This window comes from Camellia sinensis, chromosome 6 (assembly GCF_055761805.1).
Source record: "Camellia sinensis isolate YWXY chromosome 6, ASM5576180v1, whole genome shotgun sequence".
NCBI lineage: Eukaryota > Viridiplantae > Streptophyta > Magnoliopsida > Ericales > Theaceae > Camellia > Camellia sinensis.
In genome coordinates this window covers 147,635,427-147,661,665 of record NC_138966.1, presented here as the reverse complement: position 1 = coordinate 147,661,665, position 26,239 = coordinate 147,635,427, and the positions used below count along the sequence as shown (strand labels likewise).

The 26,239-nt window shown below is 37.4% G+C and overlaps 1 pseudogene; it reads left to right on the top strand.

Moving 5' to 3' along the window:
• Positions 1 to 7,145: 7,145 nt before the first annotated feature.
• Positions 7,146 to 25,599, top strand: LOC145792540 (uncharacterized; annotated as a pseudogene).
• The last annotated feature ends 640 nt before the right edge of the window (positions 25,600 to 26,239 follow it).

Genomic DNA, 26,239 nt, shown 5'->3' with positions numbered 1-26,239 from the left:
CCTTTTCCGTTTGTTGTCATGCCCATGAAGGGTTTTGATGTTATTTTGGGTATGGACTGGTTATCGTCGTACCGAGCTGTTATTGATTGCTACCGCCAGAGGGTCACAGGTTGTACCTTGGGCGGGGAGTGTTTCCATTTTCTGGGAGACCGGGTTGGTAGTGTTTTGCCACCGGGGTATGATCCGCGAGGGCGGAGTGAACTTAGTGGTTTACTTGCTAGCTTTGAGAGTGGTGAGTGTGATGAGACCCAGGTTGTGTTGCCAAGGGTAGTTTGTGAGTACTCGGACGTCTTTCCCGAGGATCTTGTTAGTTTTCTACCTCATCGGGAGATCGAGTTCTCCATTGATTTAGTGCCCGGCACAGCGCCGATTTCTATGGCACCCTACCGTTTTGCTCCAGCAGAGTTGGTTGAGTTGAAAGTTCAGCTCCAGGAATTGCTAAATAAGGGTTTTGTTCGCCCTAGTGTCTCACCGTGGGGAGCACCAGCCCTCTTTGCTAAAAAGAAAGATGGTGCCTTGAGATTGTGTATAGACTACCGGAAGTTGAATCGGGCTACGGTCAAGAATAAGTACCCTATGCCCCGTATAGATGATTTGTTTGACCAGTTGAAGGGTTCCCGTTGTTTCTCTAAGATAGACTTGAGGTCGGGTTACCACCAGTTGAGGGTCAGGGAGGAGGATGTTCCTAAGACGGCATTCCGTACGCGGTATGGCCATTATGAGTTTCTGGTGATGCCATTCGGGCTTACCAATGCACCGGCAGTCTTTATGGACTTGATGAACCGGATTTTCCGGGAGTTCTTAGATCGATTTGTGGTTGTCTTCGTGGACGACATTCTTATCTATTCGCCTTCTGAGGAGGAGCACGAGGAACACTTGAGAGTGGTGCTTGAGTTGCTTAGAGCCCATAGGCTGTATGCCAAGTTTGGGAAGTGTGAGTTCTGGCTGAGGAAAGTCAAATTCTTAGGCCACGTGGTATCCGGGGAAGGGGTGTCTGTTGATGCATCCAAGGTAGAGGCAGTGCAAGATTGGGCACAACCTAAGAGTGTATTTGAGATCCGCAGTTTTCTGGGATTGGCTGGGTACTACCGCTGGTTTGTGAAGGATTTCTCCAGGTTAGCGTCACCGTTGACTAGACTGACTCGGAAGGGAGTCAAGTTTGTGTGGAGTGAGACTTGTGAAAAGTCGTTCCAAGAGTTGAAAGTTAGACTGACCACCGCTCCGGTGTTGATTATTCCGGAGAGAGGGTTGGGTTATGCGGTCTATTGTGATGCCTCACGAGAGGGTTTGGGTTGTGTGTTGATGCAAGAAGGGAAAGTGGTAGCTTATGGCTCACGTCAGTTGAAAATACACGAAAAGAATTACCCTACACACGACCTAGAGTTAGCGGCTGTGATCTTTGCCTTGAAAATCTGGAGGCACTACCTTTATGGTGAGAGGTTCGAGGTGTTCTCGGACCATAAGAGTTTGAAGTATCTGTTTACACAGAGTGACTTGAATTTGAGGCAGAGGAGGTGGATGGAGTTCATCGAGGATTATGATTTTGAGTTGCACTAACATCCGGGAAAAGCCAATGTAGTGGCCGATGCCCTTAGTAGAAAATCCATTAGTGATGTAGCTTGTATAGCCATCCGGGAATGGGAGATGTTGGGAGCACTTGGCGAATTTGATTTGCTGCTGGGCGAATCTGTTGAGGCTGCGGCCTTGTTTTCCGTTGTTGCACAGCCTACACTTATGACTAGAGTGTTAGAGGCACAGAGAGGTGACCTTGAGGTAGAGTCCTTCCGAGAGAAGATCTCTAGTGGGAAAGTTGAGAAGGGTTTGATGGTGTCTCCCGACCTGAGTGTGAGATACCGAGACCGTTTGTTCGTGCCGGAGTCTTGCCGAGAGGAGGTACTCCGAGAGTTTCACCATTCGCGCCTTGCAGTGCATCCGGGGGGTACTAAGATGTATCGGGATTTGGGTCGCCAGTTTTGGTGGCAGGGTATGAAGAGAGATGTGGCTGTTTTTGTATCGAAGTGCCTTACTTGCCAGCAAGTGAAGGCCGAGCATCAGAGGCCAGCGGGTTTGTTACAACCCTTGCCTATTGCCGAGTGGAAGTGGGAGCATGTCACTATGGACTTTGTTGTAGGTCTTCCGAGGACTCAGCGGGGTAGTGATGCTATTTGGGTGGTTGTAGACCGGTTGACTAAATCGGCGTATTTCATTCCTATGCGCGTGAGAGATTCGGTAGATCATCTTGCCGATTTGTATATTCGGGACATAGTGAGATTGCACGGGGTCCCAGTGACGATCGTCTCAGATAGAGATCCTCGTTTTACTGCTAGGTTGTGGCAGAGTTTGCAGAGTGCCTTGGGCACTAAGTTGACCTTTAGTACGACTTATCACCCTCAGACTGATGGGCAGTCCGAGCGTACGATTCAGATCCTCGAGGATATGCTTCGGGGTTGTGTCCTGGACTTCAGTGGGACGTGGGAGAGGCACTTACCCTTGGTAGAGTTTGCCTACAACAACAGTTTTCAGTCTAGCATCGGTATGGCACAGTTTGAGGCCTTGTATGGCCGACCGTGTAGGTCTCCAGTTTGTTGGGCCGAGGTGGGTGATGCACCTTTGTTGGGTCCGGAGTTGGTTAGGGAGACGACGGAGAAAGTTGAGCTTATCCGTGGGAGGCTGGTTACAGCCCAGAGTCGTCAGAAATCGTATGCTGACCGTAGGAGGAGGCCTTTGGCGTTTGAGGTAGGTGACCATGTCTTTCTGAAGATATCACCTAGACGGGGCTTGATGAGGTTTAGGAAGAGTGGGAAGTTATCCCCTCGGTTTATTGGTCCTTTTGAGATCCTTGAGAGGATTGACGAGGTTGCTTATCGGTTAGCTTTACCGCCGCAGTTGTCCGGAGTGCATGACGTGTTTCATGTGAGTATGCTTCGGAAGTATGAGCCGGATCCATCGCATGTGTTGGATTGGACCGATTTAGAGGTAGATGAGGATGCCTCGTATGAGGAGAGACCGGTTCGGGTCTTGGATAGGCGGGATCAGGTCCTGCGTGGCAAGACCATTCCTTTGGTGAAAGTCTTGTGGAAACATCACGGAGTGGAAGAAGCCACTTGGGAATGTGAGTTGGAAGTCCGCGAAAAATACCCGGACTTGTTTGTTGATATGTAATCTTGTATTTAAATTTTGAACTATTGTTGAACTTAAGGGCTTTTATATATGTCTTAAGTTGTGAAACATTGAAAATGTTTGGGTTTATTGGAAGTATGTTTTGGAACTTGCCTCATATGGAAGTTGAATGTAACATTATATATGTTGAATATGTTGTTGAAATTGGAAAGGAAATGCGTAATGTTGATGCATGTTGAAAGTACATATGTGGTTTACATATTGTGAAATGCCTCTTGTTAAAGGGAGGGGGTGACCGGAAATGGGTCGAATTGTTGAATGTTGAAATGTACCATTGTTTAAAATGGAGGAAAACTTGTTTTCGAAAACATGTGCTTAATTTCGGGGACGAAATTCTTTAAGGGGGGGAGGTTATAGCGATCCCGGGTTTACCCTTGTTGTACAATGATCCGGACATGTGTCCGTGGATGTTGGTAGTTGATTATTATCTTGTTTGCATCCTTTTTACTTCATATTTGAGTTATAGGATGTGTTGGGCAGGTTTGTTACAGGTTGGTTGAGTTTAGAAACCAAAACTAGTTGCCCAGATTTTGGCCTGTCCGCTCGAGCGGGGGTTTTGGCGCTCGAGCGGGGATTGCGACCATCCAGTAGTTTCTGTGCAGTGTTGGACGCTTGAGCGTGGGATTGGCCGCTCGAGCGGGGTTGTGTGAGTGCCGCTCGAGCAGGGAGTTGGAAGCTCGAGCGAAGGCCTGGTCCTGTAAAAGTTCTGGGAGTGTGCATCCGCCGCTCGAGCGGGATTGTTGACGCTCGAGCGGGAGTCTGTGAGTGACGCTCGAGCGGGGCGTTTAACGCTCGAGCGGGTCGACTGGGTTTAAGTTCCGTGTTTTGACTTTTCAAATCACTTTTTCACTTTCTCTTCTCTCTCCTACTTTTCCAAAAACACCATTGTTGAGCCTCTCACTCTAGAACTCTACCTTCTCTCTAGGTTTTGATCTAGTAGGAGTGATTTGCTCATCTTTGGCCTTTACAAAAAGTTGTTGATCGTCGAGGGCTTCCTTTTAATCTGAAAATTTCGAAATTTGGAGCACGTTGGGTTTTGCCATCTTCTCTCTTAGAGCTCCGAATTTGAGGTAGGGATATCCTACTCCTCTCTATGGATTTTGTCTTTAAATTTTGGTATTTTGAGATGTTGGGGTTGGTTTGGTAATTTTGTGAGAATTTGGGGCTTTTGTGTTATTTTACAAAAGTTGGGGTTTTATTTATAATAAACCTAGAAGCATGTTTGGTATACAGAAATGGAATAAATGTTGAATCTTTGATGAAAATGGGACCTAAGGGTTGAGATGGTAATTATGGAAAATGGCCTAATTACATTGTTTAATTAATTGGGATAATTAATTGTGAGAAATGAGGAAATAAAAATGGATCTGTTGAGATTGGGAATGTATGGGGTAAAAGGGTGTAGTTGAATTATTTATCACTCACCGAAATGAAATGTTGATTTAATATCCATTTGTGCATTTATTTCCTGTTTAGAAATAACTGCTTTGGGCTATCGGTGGAGGATAGTCGTGATTGTTCTAGACAATGCATGATGATTAGGCAAACGGAAACTAATCACTGGAATGAATCATTGAGTATGATGATTGAAAGAACACGTTAAATTATGTGTTGTGTGATGATGTGTATAATTATTGTTTATATGCATTGTGTTGTGTTGGAGGAGATAGGGGATGTACTCCACGGTTTAGGGGAAGATAGGGGATGGACCTCTAAACCGGATGTATTGGGAGGAGATAGGGGATGGACTCCGTAGATAGAGCTCATATGCTTATCTAGTGATGTATTGGCAGAGCTCATATGCTTGTCATTGGAAGTGTGATAGTGCTCATATGCATATCTGTGTTGTGTGATATAGCTAGTATGCTTATCTGTTATGAAACGGGAAATGTTTGATATGGGTTGCTGTCTCATATGAGTTGTTGGCCAGGTTCTGAGCCATGGTTGTAAGTTAAGAATTAAAAGGAACTGGAAAATGAATTGTAACATAGAATTGTATGTGATGAAACAGTAAAGTGTGATAAGAGAAAGTATCACTGTTGGCCATCTATCAATTGCTAATCTTTTAGTCATTATTCATGGTTGGTTTAGTGTATTTCTGCTGGGCTGTGGCTCACCCTATATGGGAATATCATTTTCAGGTACAGGTAGCATGCCACCTCCAAGGACATAGCTTGGGAGGCTAGAGGCGGACATACTTTTGTCGTTTTATTTTGATGTATTACATGTAAATTCAAGCCAAGGGCTTAATGTGTAAATGAGTTAATACTCTTTTGTTGTAACCAAGTGTTAACTTGGAAAGCTGTAAGCCCATAGGGCATTTTGCTTTTGTTGTTAACATGTAATACTTTTGTAATGAAACTCAGATGAATAGAAGAATGTGGTTATTTCATTGGTCATCAAATGTCTTATGTGATGGGTTTAATGTCATTATTTTTGGGGCGTTACACTTATAGTGTTAATTTAATTTTTGTAATTTTAATTTGAATAATTTTAATTTTATATTTTTAATTTTATTATAATGTGATCATTCTGTCACTCATCATTAGAATTTGGAACAAAAAAAGATCATGTGTAAAATTAGAGAGACTAAAGTGAAATTTAATATAGTTTGTTTTTAATTTCACTTTAGTTTCTCTAACTTTGTATGTGATTTTTTTTATGTTCAAAATGTTAACAACACATCGCATAATAGAGAGAGCACATTGTAATAAAATTAAAAAACAAATTGAATCTATAAGAACCAAAGTGAAGTTTCACTAAAATTATAGTATAGTTTACGGTAATAGAATAAAGGATTATGTTATGATGCATACCCCATACCCTTAACCCTTAAAAAGTATATATTATATGTCAATTATGATATTTATGGGGTTAATAATTATAATTGAATTTTTTAAGTTGTGTTTGATTTATGAATTTGAAAAAAAAAATGAAAAAATTAGATAAAATGTGAATAAAATATACTTATATTTTACATACATTTCACACTTTTTTTCATTTTTCTTTTAAATTTCTATCCAAATCCATGAATCAAATATAACATTAAAGTCTTAATTAAAAAAAATAATCATAACTAAACAGCACATAAGTATAACTAACACCTTTTGAATTATAATCAAAATAATATTATAACTAATACTATAATGTATATAAAAATTAAATCATAACTAATATTTATCATAATTAAATATTATAAATGTCATAACTGAAACCTCGTATGGTACAATTCAAGAGACATTTAGTGTGAGATTAAGATTTTAACCTATGAAAAGGCAACACTAGTCCCTATAACCTAGAGGAGGACTTCATACTTGGCATTTTATTTTGCAAAAAAGTTAGGGCCCAGAATTTTTTTTAATTTTTTTTGACCTTTTTATTTTTTTATGTAAAATAATGTGAGAAGTGATGTGACTTAAAACGGATTAAAAATTAACTTTTGACTTTTTTAGCATGTTCCAAAATGGGCCCTAAATTGATGAAATGTATGATTCATGACTACAATAAGTTTAAGGATTTAGTTTTTCTCTAGTTAAATTGGACTAGATAGTTGAGATTTTTTACTGGTAAGAGTCATTAAACGGAAGTTTCTTATAAGTAAAAGTTTACGAAAACATGGCCCAATTAAATTTTTTCAAAATTTTTTACTGATAAACGTATTTCGTTTAATGATTCTTACCGATTAAAGATTTCAACTATCTGATCCAATTGAAATTTTAAATAAAGACATGTTATTCCTAAATTTAAACTATTAATTCTTCAATACATTCTGAATAAATAATTATAAATTTGTGTAAAAAATATTATTAATTAATCTTGACAAGTCACGTGACGATACCTCCAATTCCACACTCACCCAACATGAATTCGTGACCCACCAATAACTTCTCAGTGAGTAGTCTGTTTATTTCGCCGTACGATAGAGGCACGTGTAGCTCCAAACTTCCAAGTCGTCCCTCTTTCGAATGAAAACCCTTAAAACTTTGCAAAAACTTCCAATTGTGCTTATTGGGTGGCATATTTGGAAAGCAAGAAATGCCTTCTTATTCAATCAGGTCCCTATTGACCCCATGGCTACAATTGAGACAATCGCTCAGGTGTGGTATGAATACCAAGCTCCAGCACTGGTGGAGGCTGAGGGATGGCAACCAGCACCTCCTGGGGAGTGCAAAATCAATTGTGATGCAAGTTTTAACAAACACAAAGCCATAGCAACTGCTGCTGCTTTTATGAGACTCTACGGGCCGTCTTATTGATGGCTTTGTCTCCTTCTTTTCAGCCTCCTCTGCCTTTGTGGCTGAAGCCCATGCTGTGAGAATGGAGGCTATGATGACCCAAGCTTGTAATTTGACCTCCTCCATTGTTGAAAGTTGTGTGAGTGATTTTCTGACCACACTACCCGCTTAGTAGCCAGCTGGAGAGCACCGGCAGAATAGATGGCACCTGACTGACCTGCAACAGAAAGAGAAGATTCCGGCGGTAGTTCGTCCACCCGGGGGCACTCCGACGATCAAGTCAGTATATCTCTCAAAGATAAATCAAGTGCTAAACTCACAAGCTTGAGTATCAAAAGCATACCTTAGACCCATGGGGGTGCCTCTCTTTTATAGCCAACATAAACCTAGTCCTAATAGGAGCCTAGCCCTAATGGACTTAGGATTACTGCTAATATGGGACTCCCAGTGGGATTAGGATAAACTCTCTAAGAGTCTTATCTTTACCCTAACTGAAGTCTTCTCTCATTCTAGGACTCTTGTCCCTCATCCAGGTTGAGTTCCCTTTTCATTCTAGGACTCTTGTCCCTTATCCACTTATCTCGGATTCTGATATCTTCAGAGATAACCTCGGCCTTGCCGAGATCACCTCGGTGTCACGACCAGGACATGTGGCACCTCGGCTGACACGTCGGCGTCACCTTGCCACGTGTTGGTACTCAGAAAATATATCCCCACAAAAGTGATTGTTTTGAAGTTATAAAACTGGGAGTGGGTGAAACCATGCCCCCGTGGGAAGGACTGGCAATATTGCTTGACATCCGCCATCTGGTTAGAGTGAGGAATGTGCAGTTGAAGTGGACTAACAAAAAAAACAACCAGGTTGCTCATTGGGTAGCCAAGAACCATGCTTGTCATGTTTTACCTTTGAATTGGGTGGCTAACCCCTTGCTGCTCTCCTTAATGCTGATGTATCTTTTCTCTAAGTTGTTTTTATATATTCCCACCGTTCAAGAAAAAAAAATATCCATCTCATCTCACATCACACCACTCAAATTTAAGTCTCAAAGGTTCACTCCAACAATTCAACTCCAAATCAACCCTCGAAACCCACTCAGACTTTCGATTTCATTAACTATCTCTCTCTTTCTCCCTCTAAATATATATATATGATGATGTGTGTATATGTATGCAATTTGTGTTTGAAGATCAACGCAACATTTCGGTGATTGGAACCCTAAAATTCAACCAATTCGAGCTGTTTGATCTGCATTTGGTTTAAATTTTCAGAAATTTTGTTCCATTTTTTATTTTTTTGGGTCAATTCAGGGCTTTGGGTATGGGAAATTAACTGTGCATTTCTTTCAGGCGGTGCGAAATTGCTTTGTTCTTGGTCTTTATTAGTTTAAGATCTAGTTTGGTTGCTTAGAAAATGTGAATTTTGAATCACATATTTATGAAGCACCCTTGAGATTATTTTTAAGTAGAAGCAATAGATAGAAAGGTGGTAACAAGCAATTTTACTGTCACTGAGCCTTACACAACCTTTTGGCTTAATTTCGTTGATATTTAATTTTGTGGGAGCATATCAATTAATTAAAATGCTTTTAATTTTTATTTTTTTTGGTATTTTCATGATGGGTTAACTCAAATTTGTTTATTTCATCATTCTTTTGGTTGTGCTTTTTGGGACAAAATTCAACAATTCCAAAGCAGTGACAAATTTGATAAAAGAATTTGGAGAAAAATGCATTGGAATGACACTCACTAACCATTTCTTTATGTTGATTGAATATGTTTAGTAAATGAGATTAAACCTATGTTACACGGACTCTTTAAAATAAATCAAATACCCGTGTCAGAGACCTGACACTCGGACACGGGTATGAGATATGTGTCGGATGCATTTCATTGGACACTGCTTGTATAATTGTATTTAACACTATTATTATCTATGTACATGTTATTTGTTGTATAATTGTTATAAATGTCTTTTTGACACTATAAGTTACATATAAAACTATTTTATTTCACTTATTTGATTAAAAATATTACATTTTTTTCCCAAGTCTACGTACCCTTGAATTTATAATTTGATGAGTTTGACCTCTAGATACATACTCACACTCGACACTGATACCCAAGTTCATGTAACATAAAATTAAACTAAGGTAAGCACTGGTCTTGGAGACCTAATTTTAATTGATTTGTATAAATATATGAACTTTAGATTTGTTATATGAATTTGATTACTTACTTTGTTCCATGACTAATCCACATTACATTAAAAATTCTATCTCATTGCTACTGATGATGTTGAGTTATATAAACAAACTCATGGTTAGGCCAGAGCCAAATGCTTAGTAATATATTTTACTATTGTGCTAGATGATTGCATTGTTTCTACATTTTATGATTTTTTGTCATGGAAATTTTCCCTTTTCAGTCAGTTTTCATGTCTTTGCTGCTTGTTTAGATTAAAAAAATAATAATAATAAAAAATTAAAAAAAAATCATTTGGTGCTTTGCACAAAATTGACATAGACAACTCTGATATAATTTAATGTTATTTATAGTTATCTTTTCATTGATGTTGTCGCATCCCAGTTATATGTATCTGAAATTAGGAGCCACTCTTCTCTTAATCTTGATTAACAAATTGTTACTTTAATCATATCAGTTAAAAAAAATTACATTATATACAATAGTTTCATTTTTCATTTCCTTTTTGGGTAAAGAGTTTATAACTACTAATGTTGTTGAGTGTCATTGGATGGGCAGACCGAAATGGACGATGGTGCTGGGAGAATAGAAACTTCTTTAGGAGGGGAACTAAGTTCATGTGAATCTGATAGAAATCAAGAGCCATAAGAGGGGATGCTATTTGAGTCGGAAGAAGCTGCAAGAACATTCTATGATGAATATGCCACTCGTGTAGGGATTTTTTTTTTTATTTTTTTATCAACAAAAAAGAAACAACTTTATTGATGAAAATCAACATACAACAGTATGAATAACAACAATAAAACAGGGTGAAGAGACACCCAACAAGCACACTAGAGGATGGTGAGATACCACCCAACATAGAAAACAAAACAAGCAAAGAGGATCAACACACAAACAGCTCCAAAACATTAGTCCTAAAACCCCTCCTTCCCACAAGCTTACAAAAGGGTAGACTAGCATCCAACACAGCCACCGAAGCCCTCCATCTAGCACAACTCTGCAGCATCAAGACAGAGGCACATACCTGATTTGCTGCAAATTGCAGATGATGTCCTGGACTAGCATCCAACACTGCCACTCATGTAGGATTTGAAACTCGTGTTTTATCTTCCTGAAAGTCAGAGCGTGATGGGTCAATTATTTCACGTGGACTTGGATGTCGAGCAAGTCCTAATAATAAAAGATTAGAGAGAGTAACACTTCAAAAGTGAGATAGGCGATGAGAAGGTTGTACAACAATGATTTTAGGGTGTGTTTGATTGGACGGACTGGATAATGGGGGATTAGAATCTATCAGACTTAAATCCTGGGACTGTAAATCCCTCGGACTATTTGGTTGGATTGGATAGTTTTAGTGAATCCAATGTTTGGTTGGACGGACTAGATAAGGATAAATGTTCAAAGGACTATTTTACCCTTGTAATTTATAATTTATATTTTTTATTTAATATATAATTTTAAATTTGTAATCTATAATTTATAATTTAACAACACTAAAAAAATTTAATTTATAAGGCCATAATTTTTAATTTATTATTTTTAATTAAATTAAATTTATAATTTTTATTTTTATTTTTTATTTAATATATAATATAAATTAAGAACATTGAAAAAATAATTTTATTTAATATATAAATTTAATTTTTTAACAATACTAAAAAAAAATTTAACTTATAAGGCCATAATTTATAATTTATTATTTTTAATTAAATTAAATTTATAATTTATATTTTTTATTTTATACATAATTTCAAAAGACTATTTTACCTTTTTTCAATTGTTTACTAAGTAATAGCATAATGGTAAAATGGACATTTCACACATTAGTCCTATGAGATACCAATCCCATGGAAATAATCTCACCCCCCCCCCCCCTCCCCAGGATTGTTTAGTCCCACATATGAAGGATATAGAGTCCGGCCGAACTCCATGTTCGACGGACTAAAAATCCAATCAAACGATGGACATCCCCCTCTTTCAGATAAGCAATCCGAACAGTGAATAATCCCCCCCTAATCTCTCCAATCAAACACACCCTTAGTGGAAAAAGAGAAACCTAGAAGGTGGGTGGTCAGAAAATTTGTGAGGGACCACGATCATCCTCTGGTTTTTTCATTGCCAAATAGACACCTTTTGTAACTAAATTGAAATGTTTGCCCTCACATAAAGTTTTTAATAGTTAGTTCAATGATAAAATTGTAGCCTAATAATTTTGAGGTTGTGGGTTCAAGTCTGGGGGCACTCATTTTATGCACTATGCCAAGAGTTAGGTATGTACCCAATTCTTTTCCTCTCAAACACACATTTATGTGTACTACTTGGACACTTTTTTTTTATTCTTTTGATTATTGTTTGTTTCAAGGTAAAATTTCAGTGATTAATTGTTGTGTAGAGTTTAGCTTTATCCTTTCCTTTTCTTTTTTTTTTCTTTTTAAATTTAAGATAAATTGATATGCTATCCTCTTATTTAGTTTGTTTTCTGTCCAATTCTTGTCCATGTCATGATGTTAAGGATTCATCTGGTTTTTGGTCCACAAGTGATAGGGTTTGATGCACCAAATATGCATTTTTTCTACATCTTTAACCAAAACTTTGACTTCTACAAAAACAAGAAAGAAATACTTCAATTGAAAGGAAGGAATGTTCGATAGAAGATCACATAATCAACCTAATGGAAAGTAAAAAGAGATTGTAGAGATTTAGAACACATGCAAACTACTATACAACGTTCATGTTATATATTTGTTGTTGTCTTATTGGATCTAGCCTCTATTTTTGCAGGAATTGTCCTTTGTCTTAAAACAATTGAGGACCCATAGATAAATTAGTGATTTCAAGGGGAAGACCAACATAAGTCACAACCTTAAAAATTATGCGTGTTGTGTCGCAATGGGCTGATTTTCTAGCCCAATTTATTTTCTTTAACTTGAGAACAGTACAGATGTTTAGTCTTAAGTTCACTCTGATGGGATTGGAAATTTTGCCCAGAATGTCCAGAAATCACTTACAAGCACAAACAACCCCCATACACAAAAGAAAACACAAAATTTAACGTAGTTCGGGCCAATGCCTACACCCATGGGAGAGTAATCAAATTTCACTGTATATGGAGAGATTACAAAGAGATTACAACAAAAGAGGAGGAACACTCATCTTCACTTAACTCACACACAACTCCCTCTCTCATACCAAGGAAGCACCTTCTCCCACACAGAGGGCCAATCTCTCTTCACTCTTTCATTTTGCTCTCTTGGTTCCTCACATTTTGTTGCATTCCAACTCTTTCCATTTATACACAAATGGGAGAGCATAAAGTCAATCTTATCTACCGGCAAGCTGTCGAAGAGCCACCGACAACATTGATGGCAGCCACCAACACAACCACCCTATAATAAGATAGCTCAGCTGAAAATATAGAAATTCTGGTTTTGACCTGTTACTTATTGCATTCCGGACTTGAATTGGTTTAGTTTTGAATGGTCATTCATATCTTATTCCCTTTGTCTCCCCTTCATTTTGGCTATCGGGTTGTAGTTGTGTGTTTGGAACAAGTTGGTTGCTTGTTTGTTTTTCCAAGCTTTTGCTGCCTAGATTTTGGCTTCTCTGCTCGAGCGGCCATTCTTGCGCTTGAGCGGGCTTCACAAATTTTGCTCTTCCGCTCGAGCGGACAATCTCGTGCTTGAGTGGGGTTCGTCAACTTTCAGTATATTTTTTGTAGTTCTAAAAATCTAGAAATGTGCATTCCACGCTCGAGCGGACTACGTGTATTTCAATCCGAGAAGATGACGTTTTGAGTCACTTTTTCATATCTCTCTCTCTCTAAAACTTCCAAAAAGCTTGTTCTTGAGCTTCTCTCTCTAGAATATACCTTCTCTCTTAGATTTCATCTAGATCCATTGGGATTTCCACCCTAGTGCCTTTGAGAAAAAGGTGGTGCTCGTCAAGATCTTCATTTTGAACGAATAGAAGCGGGTTTCGGTGTTCTTGGAGTTTTTCTCTTGCATTGTCTCGTCTTCTCACTTGAGGTAGGGATCTTTCTACACCTTCATATGATATTTAGCTTAGTTATTTGTCACTTGTGTAACAGTGGTGTGATTTAGAGATGTTTTAAACAAAGTTAGGGTTTGGGCATGGAAAGAGGGGTTTTGGGTGTAGGTGAAATAGATGCTTGTGGGGTTTAAAAATGATGTTGTGTTATAACTAATTTGATTATTTTGGCACTTGGCTAATATTTGGGGAAAATCGGGAAGTTGCCCTAATTGGATCAACTATCATTTTGTACAAGTAATTGGAATTGTCATTGAAAATGTGAAATTGAGAGGATATTGATATGAATGACGGGATTGGTTATGTATTAACTCAGTCTTTTAGAAGTTTTGAATAAACTATCTGTTGAGATTTAATACCTATCTAGAGATAACTGTATTGGGCTATCGGTGGAGGATAGTTTTGACTATTGTAGAAATTGCATGTGGATTAAGTGAATTGAAACTAATCTTTTGATGGTTGTTATTGAATATGACCGTGTTTATATACATTGTATATGTATGTTTGTTTGGAAGTGGAAAGGGGATGTGCTTCATGTTTGATTATCTGTTTAAGTACATTGCATATGTATGGATATTTGTTTGGGAGGAGAAATGGGTTGGATTCCATTATAATTAAGTTGGCTAGAGTGTCCTAGGTGGAAGTCCCGAAATTATACATGGGTGCCTAGCCAGCGGGCGAAATATCCGTAAAATGGAAATTGTAGTGCTGGTATAGCCTACGTTTACATAGGTCCCGTTTGACGGCTACCCACGGACGAAATTTCCGTGAAATAGAAGTTTAAAGTGTTTATGCATATGTGTTAAATGATTTGAAAATTATTGAGTTGTAGCCTCAATTCTGTTGTTGAGAAATAATGAAATTGACTCATGAATGGGATAGATAAGTGAACAGAGTATGAATTGAAAGGAAATGGATTAAGACTTGAAATTGATATCTCACGAGTATATAAAATTGTGAGACATTTTACCACATTGCGTTGTTTATGCACTTGTACTTATACTGTAGAGACCCTCATTCCCCACCTTAGCCTCGAGCACGAGCATTTGTATAATCTTGTTGTGATAAACCTGCATTAGTGAATTTTCTCGACTTGCTTTGTCTAGAGTAAGATTCTTGTCTTGGTTTGTGCTCATGTGAATTACTCGTTAGGTCTTGTTCCTCTTGGTAAGTCTAGCCGAGGTCACTTTAAAACTAAAACCATCTTGAAACCACTTAGGGTTACCTTTGTTTCCCTCCTGGCATTTTGGCCGAGATGTCATTTTCTAGGCCGAGGTGTATCATTAAGGCCGAGAAGTGCATCATCTAGGCCGAGATGTTAACCTTGAACCCAAGTGATCTTGTTCCTGGATTGGTGCGACCTAGACCGAGGTGTGGCACATCTAGGCCGAGGTGTGGCACAGCTAGGCCAAGTGTTGTCCGTTCTAGCCGAGGTCATAGATACCTTACCTACCGGAGTCGATGATTTCGCCTGATGTCAGCGTCTTGCCAGAGCGCCCATACCGTTTTACTTGTTGAACACTCTATCGCCATGCTTTTGCCTGGCCTGTCAGCCATCTTTTTGAGGAAACCCAACCAGTCGCTGCCACTTGTCCCAGCAGAGGGTTAAGTCTGAAACCAGCCAAAGAACCTATCATTTTGTATCAAGTCCTTGTCTTTTAAAGAGAAAAGCTCTAGGAAGAAGAAGAAGTTGTAGAGTGAGAAAGTAGATCCTTGAGCTTGATTCCTAGAGATCAAACCGTTAGATTTGTGTCTTGAGGTTAGATTCTTGACCTTCTCTTGTGATTCTTTATGATCATCTAACTACATCGCATGATCGAATTTGATTTGCTAGCCATGCATTGATTGAAAGTCTGGTTTTAGAAAGAATAAGTAGTGTTCATGTGTTCTTGAATAAAAGCCTTGTTTAATCCGAAAGTTTGCATCAAGATTCATGCTTTTGTGTTTGTTTTCGTAAGATCTTCGAGTTTGGGTACCCTGGTCCTTGTTTTGAAATTCATAGCATGAAGTCCCAGATTTCGTAGTGACAAGTTAAGATTGAGCGTTCATGTGTTTCATGATTCTCCATGTTCTTCAGCAAAGGGAAACCCAGGTTTTCCCGGCTTCATTTCCTTGAGTAAGGCCGCTGGGACCACACCTCGGCAAAGAGGTGTGGGACCTCGGCAATAGCCTGGTTGGTACCCAACATATTTTCCCAAAAGGAGAAACAGTGTTTGTCTTGGTTCGACTTGGTTTTGATGAATGCCGAAATCATTTGCATACATGTAAAGTTTGTTTGTTAGTGCATTCAATGGGATCTCTTGTGTATTTGTAGGCCTTGGACCTTTGCCTGTAACCCCGACATTGCAGAACTAGGTGAGTGGTATTTTTAATAAAGATATGTTCTTAAAGTTTTGATAAAGCTTTGCCTCGTTTTGATAAAAGTATTTGTTAAGCATGAATGACCTCTCTATTTTGTGTGACAAGTATAAGCCTTGTTTTGAATGGCAAGTTATCAAGTGAGCTTTGTTTTGGATGACAATCTTTGAAAGTCCGTACGTGCCAGGGGACTTTAAGCATTTGTGGCACAAGTCCGTACGTGCTAGGGGACTATAAGCATTAGTAGCACAAAGTTTGGAAGTCCGTACGTGCTAGGGGACTATAAGCATTAGTAGCACAAAGTTTGGAAGTCCGTACGTGCTAGGGGACTATAAGCATTAGTAGCACAAAGTTTGGAAGTTCGTACGTGCTAGGGGACTATAAGCATTTGTAGCACAACCTTGTAAATATCATCCTTGGAACTTGGAAGCCTCGAAAGACTTGATTGACAAAGCTTGTTAGATTTGTAGAAGAACTTGATTTATTCCACGTTTTGATATAAGCTATGTTTATGCATTGTTTTGTTAAGGACCTCGGATGTCATGCATGCAAACCCCTTTATTACTTGTACCATTCACTGAGTATCCAAGCTCACCCTCTCTATATATATGTAGGTGATGAGCAAGAAGGCGATGAGGCCTAGATGTTTTGCCGATGTGTTTTTGGATGTATTGCCGATGTTCCTTGGATTCATATTTTGTGGCGTCTTGAAGATTATGCTTCTCGGCTTATGTTTTGTTGTTTTGGCATATGTCGGCTTGAGAAGCCTTTTGGTCAAGATGTATTTTGTATCTCATTTCTTTATTGTATCTAAGTTGTACAACTTGTAAAGATGTTTGATGTATGACATTACATTGATATACGCACAGCTCTTATGGACTACTTAGATTTTGTATATTTATTGCTTCCGCATTGTGAGCCCCATATAATTATACTTTGATTGTGTGTGAATTTTGACAGTCGGCCTTCGGTAATCTCGGATTACTGGCCATCACGGCACCATTCTACTAGGGGCGGAATGGGGTCGTGACATATACCTTTGCTAAGTTTCATATATTGTGATAGATGATTTCTACTGGGCTGTGGCTCACCCTATTCGGGAATAACATTTTCAGGTAATGATGGCATGCCTCCTCCAAGACAATAACATGGGAGGGATCTTTTGGAAGCAAGAGCTTCATGTTTTGTTTTTATTTCTGTATAGCCTAGGGCTAAATATGTGATAAGCGAAGCTCACTTTTGTTGTAACCAAGTTAAGGCTTGGAAAGGTATAAGCCAATAGGGCATTTATTTATATTAAACGATTTTGTATCTTTATCTTCATGTAATAAAAGGACTATTTACTCTGATGTATGTGATTATTAATATATGTTTTGAGTTGGATCTATTGTGTATTTTGGGGGCGCTACAGAAAATCTCCAGCCCAAATTTGTAGCCTTCATTCTTGACTTCTAAGGCTTCCTTCACATGGTCACAACTCCTCACATGGAGTAGAAACCCAACACTCCCAAGTCTCAACATACTAAGTTGTAAGAATGAAAATAAATGTACTAACCCTTTTTTTCTTAAGAAATCAGTTTTTGCTCGATCATTGGATTTCCTAGAGACAACCATATACATCTGATTAAACTTGACAACTCATTGGAGGAGGGTGCAAAAAGACATGATTAATGGTACAAAAGCCAACTGTTTAGGTACAATGTCATCATTTTTATTTTTTTTAAAGAGAAAATAAATTTTTAATTTTTAAAATATATTTAATATTTTTTTTAAATTAATTTTTATTTAATATTTATTTTTTTTCAAATTAATTTTCATTTTTCTAGAAAAATGTTTTAAAAAAAATCTTTCGTTTTTGGGTTCGCTTTTTAGTTATGCAAAATTCAAACCGGAAGAGACTGAGTCGAACCAATTTAATAACTCTTTCAATCTTGGCCGTCGATACATATTACTAGGAGCTAATCTTAGCCGTCCATGCATTAGTCATCACATCGCATTGCTCCCTCTCTCTTTCATGCCTCTCTTTTGATACCTGATAGAAAAAACCCATAATTTTTTCGACTATAATTTCTTGAAAAATCACCTTGTTTGGTATTGATTGATTTTATTAAAATTGTGCTTATTATTTTTCATATTTTTTGTTTTTAGTAAATGTTTTTAATATTTTAAACAAATTTTTTATAGCACCTAATATAAATATACTTAAAAAATATAATATTGTGAAACAAAATCTTTGAAAATCCACTAATACCAAAAATATAAAAATATATATATATATATATATTCAATATATTTTCATGTATTTATTAATTTTTTAAAATATTTTATCACAAATATTTATTTATTTTATTTTTTAGGTAGGCATATTTAAAAAGTAAAAAAATTACTTAAAATATTAAAAAATTCACTAAACCAAACCAAACCAAACCAAGCCTCAAGTCCCATCAAATAGGGCCAGCTACATGAATCATTCTCCTCCATGCAGCCTTATCAAAGGCCATTTCGTTAGTCAAATTACGTAGATCCATATCTCTATTTACAACGTTAGCCAACGTTAATCTAGGCTTATCTCGTCCCCTAACACTTCCCTCTACCGTTACAGTATCACATCTTTTCACTACTGCCTCTGTTGGTCTCCATTGAATGTGACCAAACCATCTCAATCGATTCTCTCTCAACTTATCTTCTATCGGTGCTACTCCTACCCATTCCCGAATACACTCATTCCTAATTCTGTCTTGTCTAGTCTTGCAACACATCCACCTTAGCATCCTCATCTCAGCCACACTCATTCTTGGTTGCCTAACACTCCATCCCATACAACATCGCTGGTCTAATAGCAATTCTATAGAACTTATCGTTTAGTCTAGTGGGTATTCGTTTATCGCACAGTACCCCAAACGCACTTCTCCACTTACACCATCCCGCCTTAATCATATGGGCCACATCCGCATCAATCTCTCCCCCTGTTATGATAATCGACCATAAATAACGAAAATGTTCACTCTTAGGAAATTCTTGGTTCTCAATCTTCACTTCTCCTCCACTTTCATTGTTATTGTTACTAAATTTACACTCCATGTACTCTGTCTTATTTCTGCTTATCCAGAAACCTTTAGATTCAAGAGGTTTTCTCCAAATCTCCAACTTTGTATTAACTCATTTTCTAGTGTCATCCACTAGCATGATATCGTCTGCAAAAAGCATACACCATGGCACGTCATCCTAAATATTTCTCGTCAACTCATCCATAACTAAAGCAAAAAGATAAGGGTTTTAGGTAGATCCTTGATGTAACCCAACAGTGATAGGAAATTCATTTGTCTCTCTAGAGGCGATCTAATAGTGGTCACCATCCCTTCATACATGTCCCTAATCACATCAATGTAACATTTTGTCACCCATTTCTTCTCTAACACCCACTATATTATATCTCGGGGCACTCTATCATACGCTTTCTCAAGGTCAATAAACGCCATATGAATGTCTCTTTTCTTTTCTCTATACTTTTCTATTACTCTCCTCAAAAGGTAAATCGTTTTCATTGTTGACCTGCCGGGCATTAACCCAAATTGATTCTCTGACACCTCTGTTATATCTCGCAATCGGCGTTCCATCACCCTCTCCCACACTTTCATTATATGGCACATTAGCTTGATTCCTCTATAGTTATTGCAATTCTGGACATCTCCTTTATTCTTATATATTAGTACTAAAATACTCTTTCTCCACTCATCTGGCATGTTCCTAGTCAACAAAATTTTGCTAAACAACCTAGTCAACCAAGCAACCCCCTTTTTACCCAAATACTTCCAAGCTTCAATAGGGATATCATCGGGTCCTAAAGCCTTATTTGATTTCATCTTCTTAAGTGCAATCTCCACTTCAAAGTTCCTAATCCTGCGATAAAACCTGTAGTTTTGGTTTATCGTATTACTAGCCATTTCTTCCCCTATTATCATACCTCCATGTTCCTCATTTAATAGTTTCTCAAAATAGTTCTTTCATCTTTCCTTAATCTCTTCATCTTTCGCTAATACCTTAGAATCCTTACTCTGCACTTAACTTGATTAAAATCTCTTATTTTCCTCTCTTATATCTTAGCAAGTTTGTATACTCTCTTCTCTCCTTTACTATCTAGTCTAGTGTATAGGTCATCATAAGCTTTCAACTTAGCCTCTCTCACTACTTTTTTGACCTCCTTATTAGCCAATCTATAGCTCTTAAGGTTTTCCTCAATTCTAATTATTTAGAAAAGCTTTAATTATTTGAAACCCTAAGCCCAAAATTTTCCCTCAAATTTACCCAGACTTGTCCACAAGCAGACTTGTCCACTTGTCCACATGAGCATATATTAAGCAAAAATCAGTGCATCATTGTTTCTAGATGTTTTTTATTATTATTTTAGATAGGACTGTTTCTAGATGTTGTTCGTGTTTTGTTTTGATACAACTTTTGATATTTGTTTTGTTTTTTGGGTAAGATTGTATTGTAGCAATAGTTTTCATTGTCTATTGAAAAAAACAACTAGACCAAACCAATCAGTTAGGAGGGAATAATGAAAACCGAAACCTTCCATCAAGTGGGAATGAAGTAGCACTTGGACTGAACTGATTTCGCCCCTAAATTCTCTTTTAATATTTAATTTGTTGTTTTTGGTTAATTATTTTTGTTTAGAATGGGACTTTTCTTCTTTTTTTTCTTTTTCTTTTTTTCATTTCAAGCCGAAGCACATGTGACTCATAATTATAAAAATGCCATTGCCACGTGATTCTGGATGGACTTTATTTATAAAAATCCTGTTTTACAAATTATTTTCCTTTTAAAATTAGCTTGTTCAAAAATTAGATAATAAAAATAAATAAAAAAAGTGGCAGATAAGTTTTCTTTAGCAGTTGCAGTTTACCATGTACGGAAGTAGATGAACAACAATCTTTAATTAGAAGAGGAAAAGAAAATAAATAATACTTAATCTAATTGAAGAAGTTAGATTTGGAATCATCTCTTGGAGACAAGTTCAGAATAATCATGTATTCCTGTTATCTTCCCAGTTAACAGAAATATATAATTTCAGTTGAAATTATCAACCTAATTTGAAGACAGTGATGAGAACACACAGATGATTGCATATAGTGAGGGGCGGTATGGATTTTTGGTGAGACTATAGATATTGCTATTGGGAATTGCTTGGACTGGTTTGCGAGGGTTCTAACTCTGTCTAATGATCCAAACCTTGGGAACAACATTGAGCAAGTATACAATTGGAAGCAAGTTTCCGTAACCTATATCAATGGTTAATTCACACAGAGACTATCCATTAATAGTCATATCTTTTATAGGTTATTGTGTTCACATGTCTTCAAACTTGAGGAAGACAAAAAAAGAAAAAAAAAATTGAGCTTCTATTTGGCGTTTTGCTTGTTTAACTATGGAAGTTTGCAGATTTTTTTTTATTGATTTGTTCTCTATCGATTGTTTGAGAAAACTTTATTTCTTACTATGATTCAGTTTTGCATTGTGCTTGAGATCAATACTTGTCTAGCCTGCACTGTACTAGAATAAATTGTGGTTATGGCTTGCCAGTTTCTGATCTTCCAATATTGTATAGCTCGATTTTGTATCCTCTCCCCTCCTGCCTTCTCAAAAGACAAAAGACATACAAAGATAACTGCAAATGAGGCTATGAGACTCCTTGATAATTTTCTTAATCTTTAAAGAAGATATTTTATTACACACCTTTTCATGAACTTTGTTGAATGTAGGAATTTGATGGTTGTTAGGCCATTGTAGTCAGCTATATAACACCATTGTCTTCATTTGTAAGAGAAAATGATTAAACAAGTAGTTAGTAGTCTTTTCTTCTTTTTCTGTCCTTCTTGCTTAACCAAACAGATAAAGGGTGAGGCGATTTTTCCTATCCCTCCATTTCTTTTCTTTCCTCCGCACACAATCTTTCCTCTCAGTTTTCTTCTAAAAGAATTAGTGGAAGGCCAAAATGAACATCAGCTGGGCATATGATAAAGAAATAGTTGCCAAGGATTTATGAGAGGATATGCCTTTAGATGGAGTTGATTGAAGGCCAAAGATGAAATCTACCTTAAAGGGTTTCAATGCTGGCTTTGTTGAGTTGAGTTTAGTTTTCTTATTGAATTATTATATACAATTCAACTTTGTGCTTCTTGTTCTGTTTTGAGTGTTGTTAGTGAGCAGTAGATATTGGTGAATTTAGTGCAAGGTTCAAGTTAGGTAGTTATATTTTAAGTTCTTGTTCAACAGAGCTAATAGATGCTCTATATGTGGTTTTTAACATTGTCGGATTTACCTTTCACCAATATATTTAGTCTTACCTTCATCTTATTTGATTAGTTCTAATTATTTTTAAAGAAATATGTTTAACTACACTTTTTATTATATCTTCATATCTTTGTTTTTGTTATTCTATATTTTAACACAGCTCTCTCGATTGATAATAAATGATTGATGTGTAAGTTTATATTTTTTAGGGGTTAAGTTTAGATTATATCTATGAGATTTGTAACACATTTCATCACCTCTTATTTATAAAGGTTCTCTCTGGAACTTTGGTTTACTATTTTATACTTATTTTTTGTTCTGGAGATATTCTTAAAATTTCTAAGATAGCCTTCAGAATGTTCTTGAAATTATGCGATGAAGAAATGCTTTCTGCTTGACTTATCTTTTTTTCATTTCTTTATCAGGTTGACAAGAAAGGACAAAAGTCTATAGACCTTCCCTATGTTGTCAAAGGAATGGACGTTTCGTTTAGTGGAATATTGAGTTACCTTGAAGCCACTGCTAAGGAAAAGTTAAAAAATAATGAATGCACCCCTATAGATTTACGCTATTCTCTTCAGGTTATCATTTCGAATCCTTCCAATTTTTAATAATACATATTTTGTGGTGATAAAAAGTTTAGATGGTAATTTGGTATAGCTGTTTTTGGTAAATTGCAAGTTTTAGTTGAATATTTAGTTTACATGATCTAATTGTGGGCTCAATTTCTGCATACAATTTAAATTGTTTTAGGAAACTGTGTTTCCAATGCTCGTGGAGGTTACAGAACGAGCAATGGCACAATGTGACAAGAAAGATGTTCTCATTGTTGGTGGTGTGGGATGCAATGAACGATTGCAAGAAATGATGAGAGTCATGTGCTTGGAGAGGTATGGAACAATATGACAGGTACTGTGTTGACAACGGGGCTATGATTACGTATATTGGTCTCCTAGCTTATGCTAATGAGACATCAACTTCGCTGGAGAAATCAACATTCACACAACGGTTCAGAACTGATAAGTACTGGCAATCTGAAGAGAGAAAAAGGAATCATCAAATGGTCTCATGGAAAAACGTGTCTAATTGCCTATGTGTTTCAAGGAATTTTTTTTCAGTAAGATCATGGATTAGTTGCTTCCTAATTTTATAGAAGGTTTGAAATCCTTCACGAAATGATAAAATCGGCAAGCTGTGGACCATCCATGGCTAATAATTTGGTTTCTCTACGTATCTGCATGGAAGTCCAACTGTGTATTGAAAATCAAGTGTGGATCAAGATTTTTTCTCTTTTAATTTTATTTTGTGGAGCTAGCAAGCTTTGTATTAATTTGACAGGCGAGCTTCTACCTATGAAATTTGGAGAGCTTTTATTTCCACACACTACTTCATCTTGATGCACACATTTTTTTTATTTTTTTATTTTTATGAATCGGATATCGACTTCCGAACAAAATATCATGGTTCAAAAATCAACTTCCTAACAAAATCTTATGGTTTGGCTACATATCTTTCGTTCAGAATTTGATTTATGAACCATAGGTTTGGTTTCTAAAGTTGATTTCCAAAGTATGTAGTTTTGTTTAGAAGTTGATTTCGGAATGAAAACTGATCTGTAAACTGAAGGAAAGTGTTTGTGCAGAAATAGAAGCTCCCGGAATCAACTTCTTGCATTGTTTATCAGGTTGTAAGCATACAATGCTTGTAGAAGCATGAATTTGGAACTAGGCAGGAGCAGGATTGAGACTTCACCTTCTGAAGTGCTTGGGTTTTCATGTTAGGAAGTTGGGGAGTTATAGGAGGGTTTCAAAACAAATATAGTTATATACAAGAGTGTTATTTTGTAAAGAAATATATTTCTGTGTCAGTATTTAGTACTCATCGAAAGGTCTTTGGAGACCCATCAAATTTTGAAAGTCAGAAATTGAAATGTGAAAGTAGTTGAAATTTTGCGAATTTTTTAATAATGGTATACAAATATTTGTAATGAAATTCTAAAAGGAATAAGTTGTTTTTTCATAAGTAGCAGTAATACAACATCCATTCTTCCTCAACTTGGAATTATTTATATTTTTCTTTAGTATTCTATTTTTAGTATGTGAATCCTCTTGTTATTTAGTTGTTTCCATTCTTTATTCTATTTCTCTACTATTATTGCCTTATTTGTTTCCTTTTTTAAATTTAAACCTTGAACTTATGAGTAATGAGTAATGAGTAGAGAGGTCTCATCTGATTGGTTGGGCAAGATGGCCGGGTATTGCATGGAGTCATTTTCATGGAGTCATTTTGTGGGTATGGTTTCTGTGTGAGTGATTTTCCGATCATACTGCCCAACTCAGTATTCAGCTGGAGAGAACTGGCAGAATAGATGACACCTAGCTGACCTGCAACAGAAAGAGAAGATTCCGGCGGTGGTTCGTCCACCCGGGGCACTCCGACGATCAAGGCAGTATATCTCTCAAAGATAATCAATAGTGCTAAATTCACTGCTCAGAATATAAATTGCGTACCTTAGACCCATCGGGGGTGCCTCTCTTTTATAGTTAAGCCTAGCTTCAATGGACTCTTGCTCAGTGCTTATTCTAGACTCTCTAATAGATAAAGATAAACTCCCTAAGAGTGTCATCCTTATCCATACTAAAGTCCTTCCTTGTTCTAGGACTCTCGTGCCTTATCCGCTTATCTAGGATTCCGATATCTTCGGAGATAACCTCGGCCTTGCCGAGATCACCTCGGCGTTACCACCAGGACACGTGGCACCTCGGCTGACATGTCGGCATCACCTTGGCCATGTGTTGGTACTCAGAAAATATATCCCCACAACTGCCCCTAGGTTCTATTACCTCGGCATTCTGAGGTGATGGAACCTATATCGGTACTTCCTGCCAGTACATCGGTTTTAGCCAAGATCATTACTATGGGCCGACATGTCTTCTTAAAGATCAAGATTTCCAAGAACTTCTTCACGCGCATGAGTTGTCATGCATAATTACTCAACTATCATAACCACGTGCCTTCTCCTTACTGGATCGTGCTTGTGACGCGCTTATAAATCGTCTCGCGCATGCGTGCGCCGTCTGACGCTCACGTTGTTTTAGGCGCATTAATTTCGTTTGCCTCCGTTTCAAGTTTTAATAAGAACTTTTTTCCCTCTTTTCGTCGTTTTACTTTTTGTTCAATCATTTGGATCTTTCTCTCTCTCTAGGTTTCTTCCTCAGATCCGCCATTGCTCAAGCTTTCTGAGCTCTGTAACTTGCTCCGTTTACCACCTCCGGCGTGACTTCCACCGATCTTCCGCCTCTGCAACTGTCGTCAGACCTCGGCAAATCCCATCCCGGCTTCCATCTTTTTGGTAAGCCACCATTTCCCCTGGCTCTTATTTCTTGTTGCTTTTCAAGAAATTCCTCTTCATTATTAGTCGCCATTGCTGATTTACTCAAGTTTTTAATTGATGAATCTCGTATCTAAATACGTTTATTTCACAACCTTGCTTTTTGCCCATGTCTTGAGTATACGCACTGTTCATAACTTTTTTACACTTTTGCCACTGTTCTTGACTTCATTCCCTTTGTACTTGCGATGTTCTTGATAGTCCATCTTTGTTCTTGATTCTGAAGCACATTCTTGCTTTTCTGTTTTCCAGATTTTGTGCCTTCAATCTTCGTTTCCATAGATCTAGGTTTGAGATTTGCTTGTAGAACCCTCGATTTTTTAGGAAAAACTGAAACTATTCCCACACATTCTGTGTATCTTCCAGCTTTAGCCGAGGTTCATAAAAAACCTTTTAGAGATACCACTTTTGAAATCCAACCTTTTCAGTTTAAGCCGATATCATGGGTATGTGGAAACATAGAGTAGATACCCCTAGCAAATTAGATCACTTTAGCCGTGAGTTTGACATCCCTGCCGATGTCCATCTG